At 43.0% G+C, this 19,024-nt stretch overlaps 1 long non-coding RNA gene across 2 annotated transcripts; it reads right to left on the bottom strand.

Annotated features, from left to right (window-relative positions):
- Nucleotides 1-201: 201 nt before the first annotated feature.
- On the bottom strand, nt 202-8,335 carry LOC120438429. Of its 2 annotated transcripts, none has more exons than XR_005611882.1 (3): nt 8,280-8,335; nt 699-1,296; nt 202-335 (listed from the first exon to the last, which is right to left on the bottom strand). It is a non-coding gene; the product is annotated as an uncharacterized LOC120438429 (long non-coding RNA). The 2 variants fall into 2 exon arrangements; XR_005611883.1 differs by lacking the exon at nt 8,280-8,335 and adding an exon at nt 2,352-2,405.
- Between the last annotated feature and the right edge of the window lie 10,689 nt (nt 8,336-19,024).

The raw sequence follows: 19,024 nt of genomic DNA, 5'->3' as shown, positions 1-19,024 counted from the left end.
AGGTTTTGTCACAGTGTCTGCACTTGTATGGTTTCTCTCATGCGTGGACTCGTTTATGCTTTTCAAGCTGGCGTGCACTGATGAAGGATGACCCACACTGATCGCAGACATGCTTTTAACGCCACTGTGAAGGAGTTCATATTGTTTGAAGTCCTTTGAAGTGGTGAAGCCTCTCCGAAATCTTTACAGTAGTTCATTTTGTCTCCAGTGTGTCTACGTTGATGTATTTTCAGAGTCCTTCAATGACTTAAAGTTTTTCCACAAAGGTCACAACAAAAGTCTTTCCCACAGCGATGACAGGGTTGAGAACTTGATCCATCTGTGTCGCTCTGCTTCTAAACAAAAACACAAAGACAGTGTAAGTTAGTCCTTCAACATTTTTATCCTGAACGTCACCTGGAATAAAGAGCATCTCTGCCAAAGTCCAATTACATTTTACTGTTTACATTATCACACTCAGCTCAATTTAATGTGCTATAAAAACGATAAGAGTAAAAACATTAAAGTAATACTAGTTTAATGCTACAATAACAATAACACAATTCTCAAACACTATCCCTAAAAACCTGTGATTAGAGTCTGAATAATCAGTCAGAGCTGCCTTTCCATGCAGTAGAATTGCTAACATGCTAACACACTTTGATGAGGAGAGTTGTTTCAAACAGTCGGGCTGACAAGATAAAAATATAAATACATACCTCACAGTAACTGCACTTGTAGAGTCTTTCTGGTGTGGATCTGTTGGTGTGCTTCCAGGCAACGTGGAGATTTAAAAGTCTTCTCACACAGGTCACATTTATAAGGTCGTTCCTCAGTGTGGGTAAACATGTGACGTCGTAACTCTGTGTTTGTAGTACACTGTTTACCACACTGATCACAGCTGTACACATCATGTCTGGTGTGAATGCGTAGGTGTGTATTTCGGCTCCCTATCCGGCTGAAAGTTTTTCCACAAATGTCACAGCTGTACGCCTTAATTCCAGAGTGGGTAACTAGATGACTCTGTAAGCTGTTAATGTGAGTAAAAGCTCTGCCACACTGATCACAGGTGTATGCTTTAACTCCACTGTGGATGAGTTGATGTGATTTTAAGTGTGAAATGCGCGTAAAAGACTTTCCACACTCGTCACAGCTGAACGGTCTCTCTCCTGTGTGGATGACCTGATGCATTTTTAGGGAAGCTTTCACAGTAAAATCTTTCCCAAACTCGTCACGGTCGTATTTTTTTCTTCCACTTCTTTCTTCAACAAAATTGTCGGCCTCCTGAGAGCGCTGACTTCTCGATCCACGTTGGTCCTGCAGTGACAGAGATACAAACAGAGGCAGTGATTTGTGGGAAATACATTATTCTAACCGGCCTTTTATTAGTGGTATTACTGTGAGCTTTTATTAAATAAGTATTTATACTTATTTTCATACACACATTGCAAATGTGCTCATGAGAGTTGGCATTCAGTCTTTTGAGGATCAATGCAAACATCCTTACAGACACAGATAAATATTAGACTTGTTTCTAGGGCAAAGATTAGAGACATTTGGCTGTGCCTGTACGCCTGCTCAGTGAGATTAGCCCAGAATGTACTCTGGATGTTTCAGAGACGTGTACGAGGAGAAAAAAACAGCAGGAAACACAGAGTGTGAGACGGTGAGGACGGTTTTTAAGTGTTATAGACGTCAAGTAACTGACGCATATTATGATATCTGCTTACGTATTGTGAGGCTGGACTTTAATATACAAAAGTATTGTGATGTGTGCTTCCTAGTTGAGATCTCCGTAAGTGACGCTGCAGTAACTGCACCGTCATATATGTATGTATGTATGTATGTATGTATGTATGTATGTGTGTGTGTGTGTATGTATATATATGTAGCCGGTCTGGCCTTAAACTCTGAGTGCCTCTAGCTCTCTGGGTTGAGTTGTGCGAATGACCAGAGGAGTCAGCTCTCACTTTGCCAGCTGGGCGGATTTATTCTCCCTGAACTGTTGAAAATAAAAATAGAACAGTACAGCGTCTTCACTTTACTGGACTTCTGCATGAACACCTCTCCTCAGCGGGACCTCTAGGCAACTGAGGTGCAACATCACAACAAATCCAATTAACAAATAATACTGCTAAAATGTATTTATAATCATATGTAACAAATGAAAATGCACTGCATCGTGACCATATAGTGACAATTACCTCAACAACAAAATTATAGTTTAGGGAGACTTCATTTACCAATGGCAATTTTACATAATTTTTTTAGTTACATATATCTAACAGTAAGTTGAAACAGTGAACATGAATCACAAATAAAAAATATAACCAGTACACATGACACAAAAATAAAAGAGGGAGCTCACATACCTGTTTAAAATAAAAATAAAACAGTACAGCGACTTCACTTTACTGGACTTCTCCATGTACACCTTTAAGGGAGAGAGAAGGATAGCGGACCACATGAGAAGCCACCTGCATGCTTATATGCTCTCATCTAAGGATGGCTAACTAGCATGTTACAATAAAGTGCTGCACTCGACAGAGAAACAATAATTCACACTAAAACATCTAACAGAACTGCGAGACAAAATGCACAAAGGGAACGAGCAGTGTTTGAATTACTTTTAGTTACTTTAACTGTGTTTATTCACTCTGTAACTGAGAACACTAGCGTACGCTCACCTCTCCTCAGCGGGACCTCTAGGCGACTGAGGAAAATAGCGCGCAGCTACAGGAAGTGACTTCGTGGGAAGTCAAAGGTCACACAAACAAAATAAAAGCTCCCAAAATATAAATACAGAAAATAAACATATATAAATAAACACATATACATAACCAATACTGACCAAACAAAATAACACCGCAGGATGGATCTTTGGTGAAATATAAATTATTTTTTAATACACCCGTTACATCCACCCCTCCTAGATTTCACCAAAATCCAGAACAGTCAGGTGAACAATCTAACTGGAACACAGGGACAAATCTACAGAATTTATGGCTCCTAGGCATGGGTTTAAACCTCCGAGCTATAAGCTCTAGTCTCAGCTGTATAAGCTACCTACCAGATAGGTTCAGAAAGAGCATGAGGGTGATCAGGCCTCATCCTTTCTTAGATCAGTGTGATGCCATTTACACCACACACATTCCCAACCGTCCACACACATCAATTACCTTAAAACTTATTATGTATCTATTTGCGCCATAATGACACTGTCCCTTAGAACCAAAAAAAACGAAAGATCTCTAAACACCTGGGTTCACTTAAAACAGCGTAAGAAGAGACTGAGACCTTCTGCTAACTGAATTCACCAAACGCTTAAAGCCAAAAGGCTTTTGAACCATGGACTCAATGAGTCGATCAACTCTTTTACTAACTCGGCCGGCTCGCGTCATGACAACATTGTCCGGGCCTGCCCGTGGCTGTTCTTGGGGACCCACATCATGACACACATCCGTTGGAGACATCTGTGCGTCGGCGACATGCACTGGGGCTACTGGTAGGGGCTTGGTGTGTGCATCACGATCCGTGTCTGATGGATGCGAGTGGGTGAGTGCAGTTTCTGAAAGTGTATCTAACACAGACGGGGAGTCTAAGTCAGGTTCTGCTACCAAACTGTCCAAATCCGTGTCTCTGTCTGGGCAGTCCTCTCCTACCAGGGAACACTGGGTTGAATCCCCTGCAAACACCACTGGAGCTTGCTGACTTGACTTATCCAATCTCGAGAGTCCCTCACTCAGGGTCTCCTGACTCTCATCATCATCCGAGTTGATCCAAGCACTGGTCCTGTCCTCTGCAGTCTCCTCATCCAAGGAGTCTAACTGGTCTGATGCACATGACCCTTCCTCTGATCCAGTGTCACCCAGTTCAGCTGTCACTACTGGCAGGAAGCTGATATTCAAAACCAGGATGTGATGTACCACCTTTATGTTGCCACTGTCATCTTCCAACTTGTATGTGTGAGTCTGCAAATTTCTGTCTCTGACTGTGTACACTGTTGCGTCCCACTTGTCAGCAAGTTTCTTCTTTCCTCTCTCGCCCTTATTTGCAATGAGTACCTTGTCTCCTATGTTCAAATGAGTGCCCTTTACTTTTCTGTTATATCCTTTTGCCTGTTTGTCTTGTTCCTTGATGGCATGAGTCTGGGCAATCCTAGCTGCCTCATGAAGGCAAAACCCGTGGTCTCATGTACAGTTGCATTATATGCAAATGTCAGACTCTGTATTTGTTGAGGCCACTTGTTCTTTTTTCTGAGGGGCAAGGACCTAAGCATGTTGCCAAGTGTCCTATTAAACCTCTCAGTCCCTCCATTTCCCATGGGATGGTATGCCGTAGTATGGGATTTGGAGACCCCGAGAACTTGAGCAGTTCTGCCAAGAGCTCACTTTCAAAATTTGGTCCCTGATCGCAGTGAATCCGCTCAGGAAACCCATACACACAGAAAACATGTCCCATAGTTTCTTAGCCACCTGCTTTGCAGTCTGGCTTGTGCAAGGGAAGGCATGGGCTAGCTTAGTGAAATGATCTGTAAGGACAAGAACATCTACTGAGCGCTGCTTACTATCCTCTGCACTCCAAATATCCAAACACACCAACTCCATAGGAGCGGAGGTTCTGATGCTCTCAAGTGGGGCTCGAGCAGAGGGTTCTGGTGTTTTGGCCAGGATGCATCTTTGACAGCATTTGACATACTCCTTTATATCAGACTCCATCTTCGCCAAAAGAACCGTTGTCTTGCCAGATATAAAGTCTTCGCTGCCCCTGATGTCCTGCAATATCATGGACACCGTTCAATGCCTTTGCTCTGAGACTTTCAGGCAAAACAAACTGATGTCTCCTTTGTTTACTCAGGGGGTCCTTTGTGATCCGATAGAGAACTCCATTTTGGATCCTAAGCCTCTCCCACTGTTTAAATAACACCATGGCTTTCGCATCAAATCCTGGCCTTTCACGCCTGGAAGGTCGCCGTCTCCTTGTGACAAATGGTAAGATCCTTGAAATACTGGGATCAAGTTCCTGGCTATGCTGGAGTTCCTCTAGTGTGGACACAGGAAATGACTCCTGTCCTGGCAACACTAGGTCCTGAACTGACTGGAACAGTTTCACAGCCCTTGTTTCAGCAGCCAGATCCCACTCACTGTGACAATCCAAGATTGCCTTAACATCCATAGCATCACATCGCTCAGGGTCTTACTGGCAAAAGCAATTGGACGGGCTTTCTGCTGTCCGGCTGGTATTTGTGACAATACAGCACCGAGCCCATCTAATGAAGCATCAATGGACAATATGAAAGGCAAAGAAAAGTCTGGATGTGTAAGGACTACAAAATTCAACAGCTTCTCTTTCAGATTAGACAGAGCTGCATCACATTCATCTGTCCAGTCAGAGGGCCTCAGTTTTCTGTAGCATTGATGCCTGTTTGAACTCTCCCTCTCCTCTTTTGTCCAGCAGTGAGGGCAAACAAGGGCTTCACCATAGAGGAGCAGCTAGGGATGAAATGCTGAGAGTAGAATATCGCAAAAGAAAACACTGGGAGTCGCAAATACTTATTGACATCTAAAATTAAGATAACACTGTACATATTGTTTTTTTTACCTTTATGCTTTGTGTGAACAACTAAGGTGTGTTGCCTAAATCCATGAAGTGCTACAGAGAAAATTACAATTTTTATGTAATCAACACATTTTGAGCTCTTAAAGCAATATAACAAAAGCAAAGACACCCAGCTGAACTAAAATGATCCACGTAGCAAACAAAAACTGTTGTGAGCCGCCACCCTTATATCGCCTTTGGGCTTTTAGAGCCTTGACCTGACTTTTAAAAATTAATTGGTAAAAAAGCACTATGCTACTGAAAAATTTAAAATAGATATTTGCAAAATTCTGCCTAAACATGTATTTTACCTGGTTAATGCGTGTGCGGGCGTGGTCTGCAGCGCCGCTGCAAGGGAGGCGAACGCACCTGAGCGGGACCCGCAATTTACGTCTGTGCTATCTATGCTGTTGTGTTGGTGTGTGTCCTGCTGTGTGCTGCAAAGCTACATTCGGCTGTATGCGTACAGCAACCGTGTGTGCTAATCGGGGCTGTACGAAGTCATCTTTACGCAGGACTGTAAGCAGTCATCTGTGAGGCGTGAGCGGTTTGTCTTTAAAACCCTTTGACTGCCTCACCAACCAAAAAAATACAATGAAAGAATTATTTGTCCATATTTTCTAATACTTTAGGTCAATAATGATCACAATCAAACAAACAAATGTATATGCTCAACCAAATGGTTGAGCAGGCAGTCAAAGGGTTAACAGAGTTCACGGTGGAGCTGCTACCATAATGTGGATCCAAAGATCCATAATTGGCCTAACTGGGGCTGAAAGTCTCAATAAATGCACGTCAATTCGGCGGGTATACCGGCTTCCGCGAGGGTGACGCTTATTTTGAGCGATGAAAAAATAATAGAATATAATTTTTTATATTATATTTTTATATTTCAATATCACAATGATCTTCCAATTTAGAACTACAAGTTAATAAGAACTAACATAAATAAAATACACTTCAGCTAAATACTTCTAATTTATTTTCCCAAACCATTGGAGCCAGAATATAAGGACTATATAAGGTCGCAGGTTGCAGAGACCCTGGTCTAGGGCATTGATCATTTTCCTAAATCCCTCGTTTTGCAGTGTTGAAGGGAGCCATATCTTTGGTCAGGTGATAAGTGATAGCCTCAGTAATTTCTTTGTGCCTGCCGGAGTTCGACGGGTATGGGGAAGCGCTGTATAAGGTTCCCGTTATTGATGTTTGGGTGGTTGACCAGGACGGATTTTCTCCTGTCACTTTCTCATCATCTCTCACGTGCTCTCCATTGTTTTTCCCTGCCATTTTTAGCAGCCAGGTGGCTTCTGTATCACGTGGTATAAGGCTCTGCCCTTGTCATTTGTTGAGCAAAATGCAGTACAATCGTCGTCGTCTTTCTTTTTCTTCTTTTTTTTTAAAACTCGTAGTCATTTGGAAATGAGATCACGATTTTCTAATGAGTAATCATGCAGCCCTACTTACAGTGATCACGCGGTTGCTGTAACAGTAGCCTACATTCAACGGCTGCAGCCCTCCTGCTGCCAGCTGTACACATCAACACCAAAAACAACCAAAGCACAAGCAGCGCACAGGTTTTAAGGCAGCGAGGCATCATTGTAGAGGCAGTGAAGGTGAGCCCATCTCACCTGCAGCGGCATCGCAGACCACGAGCCGCCACAATAATAAAACATTCTTTATTTAATTATAAATAAATTATTTCTCGTAATTATGTCCTGGGTTTTAACTAATTAATAATACCAAAGGAAACATCACAAAAAACACTTAAGGTCATGAAAATTAATTGCGATTTAGTAATTCACTGAGGCATCCACCCTATTTATTGAAAAGTATCGTATCTGTATTGGTATCGGATCGATACCAAAATATGCACTATCGCACACCACTACCATCAAGCGGTGCGGCTTTGTAGCTGAGCAAAGTCGCACTGAAACATTTGACAGATTTTCGAGCACCGTGTACATAAAATCGTTTTGAGGTCAGTAAACACAACCAGAGTTACATAAAGCACGCAGGATTATAAGGGGCGCTGACGATTTTCAGAAAAATCAAAGGATTGATTTTAAGTGTGCAGTATTTTCCAAAAACACGGTAATAACGACGGCCCGCTAGCATGCGCTACCAAAAATAGTGCTTTGTTCCACACCAGTGAAGTTGCAGCATTTTTACAAACCAGTTCTGGTTCATCCGTTTCATTTAACGACCCGCCATGTGCTTATGTAAACATATGCACTGCGCATGCGCGTTTTACCAATATTCTATCGCAATATTTCATTTTCCTATCGTTGCCTAAAATTACAGGTATTACCGTGAACGGTATGATATAGCCCAGCCCTACACGTGTCAATATTTATGTCTCCAGATTGTTTGTATAGTGAGCCATTAAGACTGTACTCTTGGTACAGTTTTAATTTTTGCTGCTTTTGTCTTACACTGTCAAACAAACACAGATTTGCAGCGTTTGTATGTGTGTGCAAAAGCAAATGTGCCAGGCCTCAAAGACAATGGGTGGTTTGCACAACAAAAGCAGGATGTGAATCGAGCATATGACCTGTACAAATCTCAGCAGGGGTGATTAACACCTCGGGACTTGCACCAGAAAATAAAAAAGTCAGTAATTCTAGTAGGTGTTGGTTTCAAGGGATTTCTGCAAATGTGCGCAGGGTTAGTAAATCTAGTGTTGAAGTTAGCTCGGTGCTTACCTTTAGATGAGCCCACAAACCGAGAGAAACTCCGTGATGAAGCTGGAACTCTTTCCAAACACAGGAAACAGGTCAGGAGCAGAGACCCACGTGGTTCACGCTGATCTCAGCTACGATCCAGGATACAAGGGTGTGCAGATCGATGCAGATATCGATCCAAACGTTGGTAGTGGTATATGATCGATACTTTAGTTTGTTTCTCTCCTGGAGGTTCACTATTTACTCGCTGTGGATGAAAAAGCAGCTCTGTCTGTGTGAACACCTCTTCTTATGCGGCAGACGCACTTTGCTCCGCCCCCTTCTTCCTGCCCTGCTGGGATTTGTTACTGTGCCGTCACGTGACTCAGATGCGCTCAGAAGACGCATTTGGACTGCAGAGAGAGAGAAAGAGGAGCAACATGTGGAGATATTTTATGACTGTAAATGAAAATGCTGGAGAACAGCTGGAAGGCTGTCAAGCCACAGGGGACCACAACAAGCTGTAGAGTTCAGCTTATTTTTCACACCTCAGTTAAATGCTTTGACTGAAGTCTCACTGCACACACTCAAACTTAGTGTTTGTGTACACCTTGGTCATTATAACCTGACACTGATCAGTGCTGCTCTGACGACCACACTCACATCCATGTAATCATTTAACTGGGATGATCTGGATTTACTGCACAATGCTGAATGTGTCCTTACAGTACAGGGAATAACTCTCTCTGTGTTCCTGTAGAGAAACTCTGGGTTTGTGTGCTGACGAGCATCACTCACAGTATGATTTTTTTACAATTTTCAGGGATGAACCTCTGAAATTACTTTAACTAGAAATTTGTGTAAAAATACCACTATTGCAATTTATGTAGTTACTGATGACTTAATGCATACATATGATTAAAATTTGGGATATAATGGTTGTATTGATGTATAGCAACTTAAAATACTCCCAGAAATGGCACTTGTTAAAATCTCCCAATTCTTTTAATCTTTGGGCTGAAGGAAGGACAATACTCTGTGTATAAATGCTCAATCAACAATACTTTATTTTCATACAATTCAACACTTAAGAGCATAAGAACCATCATGATGGGGAGACCTGCCTGCAGAGGGTCACAGCAAGTCTCAAAATGGTGACGGGTTACTCAGCTTCTTATAGCCTCTAGTGGCCCCCACCTAGTCATAAAAGCCTAAACATTCACATTCTTTCTCTCTTACGGCGCCTAAGTTATGACCTCGGCTCCCTGTCTTTCTGCTCTCTGTAAAGGTGGGGGTATGGAATGTGGTCCGTCTCTCCTGTCCTAGACACAAGGTCTCCTGCACACAACATTTCTTTTTATGATTCAGCAGTAAAACATGTCAAGAAGACAGTGTAACACATTCACAGCAGATCAAGGGTACAGAGTGATCACTTATCTAATGAACTACAAAATGATTATGTTCTTTTAACCCAAAAGTATAATGGGAACTAGACTACGTACACAGCACACAATCTAAACTAAAGGATAATATATGTCCTACAGCTGTTAACATAATTCAACTACCTTGACTACAGGCATAAAATAACATGTGTTTTACTAATAATCTCACAATTGCCCCTTTGATGTCTTTTCTGAAAGAGATCACTTACAACATACACTCCAGCACTGCAAGGTCCACATTCTTCTTGGTCCTGAGGCCCTCTGTCCCCCTTTAACGGGTCGACCATATGTAGGATGTAAGTCAAACCAGGTCGATCCTAGATAATCGACTGCTTCTGTAGACTTGAGGCAGCCAGGTGTCCCAGAATGCATTTCAAATCACAGGCAGCAATGGTGGTGGTGTAGTTTTAAAATACCCCGTTTTTCTGTCACCAACTACACTTTTAACAGTGTTTTAGCCGCGAATGTCGCGCCGTAATCTTCACATGTCTGGTCAGGTTGTCAACATAGAACATGTTTGCAAAAGTGCTCAGATGTTCTTAGAGATTTCACTGCTCTGCTAACAGTCAGCATGCTGAGTGCACGAGCGATCAGCTCAACAGACCGTCAGTTTACCTGCATGCATCCTCCTCACCTGTCAGCTGTTTAACACCTGCTGCTAATTCAAGAAACACGCCCACGTTACCTGGTGATAGTCACAGTTTAACTGGGCAGCTGGTGCTCGATATAACGCAATGTCAGCGCATTTTTCTGCACAAGATAAGTAAATAAAGTATTTTTCCAGAGCGCCGAGCTGCTGTAGCTTGTTTCCTTAGAGAGCACTTCATAGGCGAACCCACTTTATCGGCGGCTGATGTCCAATCACCGCACACAGCTTTGAAACCTCACCTGAGTTTTAGCTCTCAGTGGTTAAACGCTGGACTTAATTCACTCAGGTTTTGTCTGTTGGGTCACGTTTGCTTCGCTGTTTTATTTACAAACTATGAAACACATCGTGCAGACTTCTGGATGTTAGAAGAAAACTAATACTGCTCATGAATGAGACTAAAGGCAGGAAGGTGTCCTTTTAAACTAAACATGTTAGTAGGACCTCCCTATTTATATCATAGTTTATGATATAGCACGTGTATTTCAGTAATAGCCTACTGATTTCAGTGCAGTGGTGAACAGTCACACAGCTCACATGGGCGTTATCTGTGATACTTCTTAACTATAATTTATCCAAGTTAACGTCAGTTAACCATTCAGACGGTTCTTTTGCAATAAAAAACATAAACACCTATGCTGCCTAATGTTTACATTATAGCTGCTTATGCAGTAACCGTGGTAACCACGGACTCTGAGCGGCTGGATCGACGGAGGTCAGACAACAATTTTACATGTATGATCTTAAAACAGGACACAGCCACTGTACGTGCTGGCCTCAAATCAAATGTGAACGCAGACTGAGTCTATGTTTGACGTTTGCTTTATATCTAATCTTCCTCTCAAACATTTAAACAGCAGCGAGTCTGCAGCTGAGGGAATACAAACTCAAACTGTCGGAACAGGTTCGATCGTGGATTCATTTGGTAATTTATTAAATGTATAACTGTTATTCTAATCTGCTGCTGAGTCTCTGACGCTGATGAAAATGCAGAAAACACAGATCACGAACACCTGTTCAACCAATCACTTTCTTTCCACTTTGATCTGCGACAAACTGACGGTTCATCTCTGTTACAGTGTTGCGTTAGACTGCTATATTTTTGTGTTCTTTATGCTGTAGATTTTCACATCTCTGGAATAGTTGGCAGTATTAAGGATGCTTTTCTGTAAAATCATATTGATATGACCCGTGACATATTCGTAGATGACAGTTAGATAGTCAGCTGGGAAACTCTGGGTTAACTCAGAGAGCTGAAGATATCGTGGAGATGCTGACCTCGCTCCGTGGTGTACAGGGCCGTTTACCCTCATGATTAATATTCACAATAAAAATATTAGCCGAACATCATGAAGTCTGTGTTTCATAGTGTCGAACAACCTTTGTACAGTTAAAGCCAGCAGTTACTACATGACGGAAACACCAACGTTTTCTCTTTTATGCATTTATACGCAGGTCACGCTGATTACTGAACAGAAACCCAAAGATCAGCTGTTAATCGAATGTATTTGCTCTCTCTCCTCCTTAAACATGTTTTTAATGTTAGTTATAATTCAGAATTGGCGACTGAAACATAGGACACATAAGAACATCAGGAAATAAAACCCCGATAAATATAACCTCAGTAAAAGAAGTTAAAAAGGGGTTATTACAGCTGTGTACCGGGCCTGCGCTTTGTCGGCTATAACAACAGCTCGATTGCTTGCGAGGGAGCGGGTCTATCCCACGCTTTGCCGTGAGACTGGGCAGACATCTCCGAAATCATCGAAGCACTTTTGCAAAGAGGCTGTATTTTGACAAACCGATCAGACATATGAAGATTAAACCACTACATTCTCGGCTAAAAAACTATTAAAACTGTATTTGGTGACACACAAACAGGGTTTTTCAAAGTTCAGTTCTGTTAGTTTCCACATGCCTTTGTGTGCTAAAAACAATGGCCACCAGGCCAAAGCAATGGTTTTGAGTCGATCAACGTTAACCCCGCCCCCTGAGTTTGATTGGTGTGGCTGACAGATAAAATTAATTCATGATGAGAGCCAGGCGCCAGGACTGCCAAAATGAAATAAATAAATATATCATTAAATAATTAAGTAAATGTGTCAATAATTAATTAAAATGTGAAATACATAAATAATTAATTAAATGTGTCAATAATTAATTAATTAAATGTGCCAATAATTAATTAAAATGTGAAATACATAAATAATTAATTAAATGTGTCAATAATTAATTAATTACATGTGTCATAACTATTTATTTAATTAATTAATTCCAATTTTAATTTATTATTGCCACATTTAATTAATTATTTAATGGTGTATTTAATTATTTCATTATGGCAGTCCTGGCGTTCCATATCTAAGGAGCTTTTAACCTTTATTTTATTGCTGCAGCTACCAGTATCTTCCAGTCGGGTGATTCTCAGCTTCTTTCTTCGACCTCCGGGGTTAGACCACCCTTTAGTCGTTGCACAGATCAGGGGATTATTCTACCCCGATTTCAAACAAAGATCTGTGTTTTTTGGGGTCACCGCCGTGTCCCCCTTTTTACCAAGAGCCTCTTGAACCCCGTTGGTCTGGTGTTCCTAGATTTTCGCCAACCCCTTCCTGGTTATTGCTGTATTTATGGGATCCATCTTCTCGAGGAGCCCAAACGCCATGACACTTGACCCCAGTTGCTGTCTCGGCAGTCCCTACATCTGTCTCTGCTGTGAAAACTCCTCATATCTCCGTGACTTCGTCTGGTGTCTGTTCCTTTCTCTGTAAGAGACAGAAAACCAAAACACCTCTCTCCCTAGCCTTGGTAATCTAATGTTGTTATCCGTTGTTCTTCTAGTGATGCAAATTTGGTTTAAAATATCATGCTCAGGACTCTTTGACCAAGGAACCTATTCTAATCATAATCTATGTGTGTGTAAAAGAAATCCAAAATTAATGAATCATTTCTACGTCTAACATACCATAAGCTTAAGTTTTACCATACCTAAATTATTAAACACAAAAATAAAGTCATAAAATGTTCATAAAACCATTGTTTGATGTTCAGACTCAACTTCCCCCTTTTTGACACACTCCCATGTGTCAATTCATCGGAGCTAGAAAATTAAAAGAAAAGGTTAGTGACATCATATCTCTATTTTGAATGTGACAAGTCTACCATTCCCCTGTTATTGTTAGGAGGCCTGGGTCGTTGACCCAGGGTTTTTGAGTTTGTTATATTATTTGTAATTTCTAGTCGTTGGGTTTTTGTTAGAGTCATGTCTTATGGTTTGTCTCTGTGTTCTATAGTTGCTCTGTCTCCCCTGTCGGCTGTATCCCCTTGTTAAGTTCGCGTCTCTGTGTTATGTTTCCTGTTTTACTTTGAAAGTCCGTGTTTCATGTTAGTGTATCTGGTTTTGCTTTCCTTGTCTCGTTAGTCCTGATTTGCCCCAGCTGTGTTTCCCTCCTGTTGCCCATTCCCTGATTGCTCCCTCTATGTATTTAAGCCCTGTGTTTTCATCAGTCCTTGTCGCGATCTACCGTTTACTATGCTGTGTGTTTCTGGCTGCTTGCCTGAGTTTATTTTGCACTTTGGAAGTTTGTTACTTTGAGTTCAGCATTAAAGCTGTTTTTGAGTTCACCTTTTTGCCTCCGAGAGTCTGCACTTTGGGTCCTCCTTACCACCACTCCTGCCTGCACACAGCCTTAACCTAACAGAAGATCGCGACCATACTATGGACCCAGCAGACTCCGTTTGGTATCGGCGACCCGCAGTTTCTGCCTTCCTCAAGGAGAGCGTGAGGCAGGAGGCTAAGCATGCCCAGGAGCTCCAGTCACCCTTCTATGGGCTTTCGGAGGGCCCCGCAGCCTCCAAACTGCCATGGCTACGGCCGAGCCGGCGCCTATGCCTCGGGCGATCAGATTTAGCACGTGCTCATTCTCTCCAGTCGCTACACCTCCGCCTCCACCCCTGGATTACCAGTCCGACAAGAAGGTTAAGCGGCGGAGGAAGAGGGATTACGTGACGCCGGACGTTAGACTCACTCCGCTGCAGTCCTTCGCTCTGTTTTTGGGTCTGCCACGTTCTGAGCTTCACAAACTCTCTGCTTCCTCGTCGCAGCCCGGTCTTTTGGAGGATTCGCAGCCCAGTTTGCCACCTCCCACTTCCCGGAGAAAGCGACGCTCACGCAGTCGCCACTCTGTCTCTGCTGAGCCACTCCCCGTGGTGAGTTATAATGACTGTTTTCATTCTGCTCCCTCTGAGCTGGAAAAAGACAATCATATGAACACTGCTAAAACTGAGACTGTTAAGACTATTACACATGGTGGTGGTAGGAAGCTAAAAAACATTTTAGAGGATTCTGTGTTTTCTGACCCTGCTCCTTCGCCCAGTTGTGTTCCTGCTCCCAGGGCGGCTCGGGCCCAGCATTCCCCTGCACCTGTTTCAGTGCTTCAGGTGAGGGAGGCTGAGGTCCAGCTGGTCCCTGCTCCGGTGCCTGTCGCGGCACCCGTACCTTCTCCTCGGGTGGGAGAGGCCGGTATCCGGCAGGTACCTGCACCTGTTTCTGACCTCGCTGGAGGCTCAGGTGAGCCCGTCCAGCGGTTTTCTTCAGGTTCTGGAGGCTCAGGGGAACTAGCTAATCCACCACCTAACCCACCATTACTACCATCGTTACAACAGTCAATAGAACTTAAACTTCTATCCATAGCTCGAACATTAGCTCACCTATCGGCTCAGTCACCTGCTCAGTTACCACCTGCCTCGCCTGGAGGGTCCGAGGGGCCCGTCCAGCCTTCGTCTGCCTCCGCTGGAGGGTCCGAGGGGCCCGTCCAGCCTTCGTCTGCCTCCGCTGGAGGGTCCGAGGCCCGCCCAGCCGCCTGCCTCCGCTGGAGGGTCCGAGGGCCCGCCCAGCCTTCGTCTGCCTCCGCTGGAGGGTCCGAGGGGCCCGTCCAGCCTTCTGTTCCCGCTGGGGGTTCTGGAGACCCGCACCGGCCTTTGTTCGTCTCCGCTGGAGGGTCCGAGGGGCCCGTCCAGCCTTCTGCCTCCGCTGGAGGGTCCGAGGGACCCGTCCAGCCTTAATCGCCACCACCTGCGGCTCCCACGCCGTCGCCTGCAGCTTCATCCTCGTCTGGTCCAGCTACGGCTACGGCTTCGTCCTCGCCTGGTCCAGCTACGGCTCCAGCTCCGCCGTCGTCTGGTCCAGCTTCAGCGTCACCTGCAGCGCTGCCTTCGCCCGGTCCGGCCTCCGAGTTTTCGCCTTCGCCTGGTCTGGCCTCGGCTACAACTTCGCTTCGCTTCAGCATTAAAGCTGTTTTTGAGTTCACCTTTTTTCCTCCGAGAGTCTCCACTTTGGGTCCTCCTTACCACCGCTCCTGCCTGCACACAGCCTTAACCTAACAGTTATTCATAAATATTGTTAAAGTTTTGGTGATTTTCCTCTATAAAATTTAATTAACTTTTTACAGTGGCCTGCTATGGTTAATAGTAACATATTCCAGTCATAAGTGATCTCAAAAGTTTTCTCCACTGTAGCATTTGGCATTCCCAATAATATAACATGATACCTTAATCAAAACACAGCTAATAAAGCACAGTTTTCTTGATGCAAACATCAGTAACTCAAAATTAGCAACCAAAGGGTTAAATCTGCAGCCCTACACTATCACGTGAAGTTACCGTCTCCTCCAGTCTCTCTTATCCTCCTGCTCCTGCAAAAACAAAACAAAGCGAAGCATCCACCCTTCTCTTGCCGGCTGAGTGAATTGTTTGTCGGCATTTACTAATCCTAAAGTCCGTGCAGTCTTTGTCTCAGTATCAAGTCAGTCCATCACAGTCCAGTCACATGCATTCATTCACACACATTCATACTGAATATTGCTGATAATGGAGTCTCACGCGCGACCTATTCGAGCATCCATCACCAGCAAGATGACGTCATCATTTTAAAAGGAAAACAATTCCTTGTTTTTTGGACTGGGTTGACTCGCTGCAATCCTTTTAGACTCAGGACTTACCACGCAATCAGTGTCCTGTATAAGTGAATTTCTCCCAAGCCAATTACAATCATGGAGAAGCACACTCTGTGACTGTTTACAGTAATAATATTTTATAGCGCTTTAAATTTCAATCTTTCAGGCCTGGTTTAAAGAGCTGATTGTTAAATCATGAACTCACAAAATATCACCACCGGTGGATCACACCTCTCAGATGTTCTTATCTCAGTGCACTGTAACAAAAACGAAAACAGACGTAACCAACAAAATACTACTAAAATAACACAAACTAGGGCCCGTTGCAGACATGTCCAAGCATAAAACCATCTCTCTCTCTCTTAGAGAAAGAACACAAGCCAAAGCTCACTGATAAAATCAAGCTAGCGCTAAGCAAAACCCAAAAATCAACCAGAAATTCACAGGAAAGTTTTGCTTCCTGCCGGGACAACATTGTGTAGGAATGAGAACCTCAGGTACCGTAGCACCTTTGTTCCTCCTTGAATTAAATCTCAATCACAGAAAATGCGGCACTCCGAAATAAAACTCACACTATTAATTCATCATTTTCACTCTGTGCCACTGTTCCTCACCAGGCTGTGTGAAGCACAATAAACAATTCAATCAAGGCCTTGAGCCATAAACAGACATCACGCACAGACATTGTTTTCATAACCAAACCGTTTTAGACCTTATTCCTTAACTCTACATAAATGCTCTTTGGGTGACATAAAACACATTCTAAGTAATCAATGGCTCCTCATAAAAATTATATATTTGGATGTTTGTGTGCAGCATTTTGCATATCAGCATAAGCAAAGCATTCTTCATTGCATCACCATGTGTGTGTGTCACTCTTCATTGCACAAGAGTGTGCATGTGTATGTGTGTGGATCACTTCTCAATGAATCAGCATTTCGATGTGTGTGTGTGTGTGTGTGTCATTTCTCACTGAATCAATAAGTGTATATGTGTTCATGTGTGTGTTTCTCTTCATTCTGAGTCAGTGTATGTAGGCGTGTGTGTTTGTGTGTGTGTTCCAGGGCTGTGCAGAGACGTTTATAGGGGCGGGTGCTCAAAGTTAAAAAGGGGCACATTGAACCAGGCTGAATAACAACAACACACATTCATCAAGAATCTAATATGGGATCGCATCATACTATATCACTGTTGTGAGGCAAAGCAAACGTAGCCTATGTGGCTGCTGCTCCTGCTGCTGATAGTGCTGGAGGGCAGGGCTGTGCTGATCTGAGACTGTAGACATTAAAAAGTCCATAGGAGAGATGGTAGCTGATTAAACAAGCGTTATTGGTGACAGTGCTTGGAACCATAAGGCAACAAAAAACTGAGAAATAAACTAGGCTCTGCCTGTGATTCACTCTTTGCCTCTCTTCCTCCTTCCATCCCCTCATTATGTGTGCCTATGGAAAGAGGCACACATATTACTATTCGTCGGATTTATTATGTGTGCCTATGGAAAGAGGCACACATATTACTATTCGTCGGATTTATTATGTGTGCCTATGCCAAGAGGCACACATATTACTATTCGTCGGATTTATTATTATTATGTGTGCCTATGACAAGAGGCACACATATTACTATTCCTCGGATTTATTATTATTATTATTATTATTATGTGTGCCTATGCCAAGAGGCACACATATTACTATTCCTCGGATTTATTATTATGTGTGCCTATGCCAAGAGGCACACATATTACTATTCCTCGGATTTATTATTATTATTATTATTATTATTCTCCAGTTTCCGCCTGAAATTTTGCAGCGAATCTCGCCCCGCAGTTTTGAGACAAGCTTCATATATGTTACGTCATTTTGTGCGGCTGGATCTGGAATGGTGTGCTATGACTTTTGGTCTTTATGAATTTTATAGTTTTTTAAATATTAATATTTTAGTGAAAATTTTCCCGCGCTCCTCTGCCGAACAGTTTTGACTTTAGGGTTACATATGTTAGATCATTTTGTGCGGCTGGAGCTGGACTATTATGTCATGACTTTTGGTGTTCATGACTTTTATAGTTTTTAAATATTAATATTTTAGTGCAAATTTAGGCCAATTCATCTTTTGGCGCCAAATAAACAGACTTCATTTGTGGTGTGTTGGCTCCATCTTTTGGTCCCATTGAAACAAATTTCAAACTTCATTTGTGGTGTGTTGGCTCTCTCTAGTGGTATGCCGGGAGTGGTACAGCCTGTCTACCCTTATTTGGATTACCGTAATGATGACAATTTCAACGGTGCGCACAGCGTCGCTGCTTTCAGGAGCCATTGGAATTTTTAAGGTTGCGCAAATCATTCAAAAGTTACGGTAATGCTTGGTGGAAAACTCAATATCCCACAATTCATAGCAGGCCTCTGCCGAGTCAAACAATGGCGGCCATCACTTAGTTTTTATTTTCCTCTTAATACTGTTTCTAGGTCACAAAATAAACTTTTAAGATATTTTCAGGCGAGAATGTAGTTGTGTAAACTTCAAATATCTGCTCGTTTTGTCAAAACATCCCATATTAGCGACACTGTTCTGACGATGTCGTTTCTGCCTGAGGCTAGCTGGCTAGCTAGCTAGCGCTGGCTTTGCTAACAAGCTACAGCCGGCCTGGATGACAGTGAGGGCGGCTTACTATGGTTTCACCCCGGTCCTTCGCAATGTCTCGTGGTCACAGCTGGACTTATTTTTCCTTCATATGGACCGATGATTTATTTA

This window comes from Oreochromis aureus, linkage group 3 (genome assembly GCF_013358895.1).
Source record: "Oreochromis aureus strain Israel breed Guangdong linkage group 3, ZZ_aureus, whole genome shotgun sequence".
Classification (NCBI taxonomy): Eukaryota; Metazoa; Chordata; class Actinopteri; order Cichliformes; family Cichlidae; genus Oreochromis; species Oreochromis aureus.
This window is presented reverse-complemented; position numbering and strand designations above follow the sequence as displayed.